This window comes from Rhincodon typus, chromosome 2 (assembly GCF_021869965.1).
Source record: "Rhincodon typus isolate 14 chromosome 2, sRhiTyp1.1, whole genome shotgun sequence".
NCBI lineage: Eukaryota > Metazoa > Chordata > Chondrichthyes > Orectolobiformes > Rhincodontidae > Rhincodon > Rhincodon typus.
In genome coordinates, this window is record NC_063333.1 from 115,168,282 (window position 1) to 115,170,843 (window position 2,562).

The following is a 2,562-nucleotide window of genomic DNA, read 5'->3' on the forward strand; positions in this document are numbered from 1 at the left end:
TTGCAGTTGGTGCAGGTGAAATATCCTGGCTCTGGAGCTGTAAGGTGGATACTTCATAATTTCTACAATGAACAAAGTATTCCATCCTGGCATGACTTTAAATTTGATGTACCTCAAAACTTTACTCAGTGATCCTGCTACTATTTAAAAATAAGCATTTCCAGCTCTTAAAATCTCTGTATGCATTTTCCCCAAATATGCCTGTTCAAATGTGAATAGAGCCCTTGTCATCCAGGAATTTATTCAGAATGACTGTATAAATATCATGGCTTTAATGGATGCTTGAAGTAGAGGCAATGCCAGCTTTATATTTACAGGTAACTAAAACTCCTTGCCTGGATAGATCTCCTACCATTTCCCCTGTTTAGACCATCAAGGAGTGATGTGGTATTTATCACCAAATTATATCAAGCTAGACTTCACTCTGGGATCTGACTTGTCCAGTATTGCCATTAACTGGGATGATTGCAGTTACTTTCCTTCCTCAGCCTCTGCATCAAATAATTTCTCATTCTGGATGATTTTAACCTCCATCTCAATTCAACTTCTCTCTCAAGTTTATTGTCACAAGTCTCTTCCTCTAGGTAACTTCTCGGCCCATATTCATTACCAACTCGTTGACCTTGCCAATCCCATCATATCAATCAGATAAATCAATCAATCAATCAGATAAAGCCATCTCTGATCGCCTCCTTGTGTCACTTTCGACTCAAGCCATTTCCAAGCCTAATCCCTGCATCATATATCACCACCTGGCAAAACTTATCTTCTAGTTTGCATACATTTTCAAAATTCTAACTCTCGTCTTTTGTTCACCAATTTTCTACAGCTACTCAATCATCTTCAGCCTCACCTCTACTTTCAATGACTTGGGCTCCCATAAAACAATAAAACTCTCCTTCCCTGGTTGTTCCCCTTGATGCAGCCCTCATATGTGCTCTTTCAAGTCCAAGGGATGCAGATTTGAAAGAATGAGAGATACATCACCCGTTCTGGCTGAAACACAAAATGTTATTCTCATCTATTAAAACTGCTCACAATCTCAGGATCATCCTGGAATGCAAAGCTTCTTTTCTCCACTGAAAACTGCTTTAAAGCTCTCATCTGTCCTGGTTCTGAACCTGCATCACTCTCTCCTGGCTCGTGCCTTCTCCAAACTCTCCTTGTCCAAGAGATTCACCTCCAATTTACTCAGACCTATTCCACTAAGTTGCTGACCACACAACTTCCCTCCTCGCCCCATGTTAGCTGATTTTTTTTTTTAAAAAGTCCATTCTAATGGCCCTCTTTTCAAAAAAGAAATCCATTAAACATCCTTGAGAATGATCACTCCACTCCAAAGCTTTTTCTCAACTTATTGAACAACTTTCCACATACTTTTGCGTAGTACTCCATGTCAACAACACCTCATTTTCCACTTGGGGACCCTACAGCCCTCCGGACTCAATATTGAGTTCAATAATTTTAGGGCCTAAAATCTCCCATGTCCCAGTCCCCTAACCCACACACCAGGTCTTGTTACCACATAGCCTGCCATTACACAACCCCTGTTGTTAGTTATTAACAGTCTCCATTAATAACTATTCACCCTCCCATCCTGATCGTTAGCAACTCCTTTGTCTGTCCAACTCTCTCTTTGGGCTCTATCCTATCGTTTACTGCCTACCCCACCCACCTCCCTATTTTCTGCATATAAACTGACGTTTTCCCACCCACCATCAGTTCTGAGGAAGGGTCACCGGACCCAAAACATTAACTGTCTTCTCCTTCACAGATGCTGCCAGACCTGCTGAACTTTATTTTTCTTCCTGATTTACAGCATCTACAGTTCTTTCGGTTTTACCTATCAGATTTCCACTTCTGCCACAAGACTGAATTTTTTTTTTAAAGTCACATATTCCACATAACCATGAGAAAGGTAGATTGGAAAGGATGAGGAGGCACAAACTGTTTGTAGACTTTAAGGTGGTTAATCACAAAGCATTCCTTCAATGCCTTTCTACATTCATTCAGCCAGAAAGGGCTGCTCACTGTCACCCACCCTTATATAATTAATCATAGGAAGAGTCATGATTTGTAACAGCTTTTCTTCTATCTCTAGCATTGTTACCGCTGTGTTCCCCAAGGATCGATCCTTACCCTGTTTCTCCTGTCTCACTTACGTGCTGGTCCTCAGTGCTATTCAAAGGCAGAATGTTAGTTTCACTTTATCACACTATTTGCACCCACTGCCTTTTGTTAGATAATATATTATCAACTGTTTAATCAACATGCAGTACTTGATAAGCCGAAACTTGGTACAATTAAATATTGACAACACTGTAGCCATTGTTTTTTCATTCTAAATTCTGTACCTGGCTAGTGACTCCATCCTGGAAACTGTCAAGAGACTAAATCAGACTGATCACAACCTTAGTGTTAGAGTCACAGAAACACCAAACTGTTACAGTGCAGGAAATAGTGATTTAGCCCATTGTGGCTTTGCCATAGATTTATCGGCTGGCTGAGCAATTTGGCTTAGTGCCAATGTCCTGCCGTATTTCAACAAACATGTGAATGTTT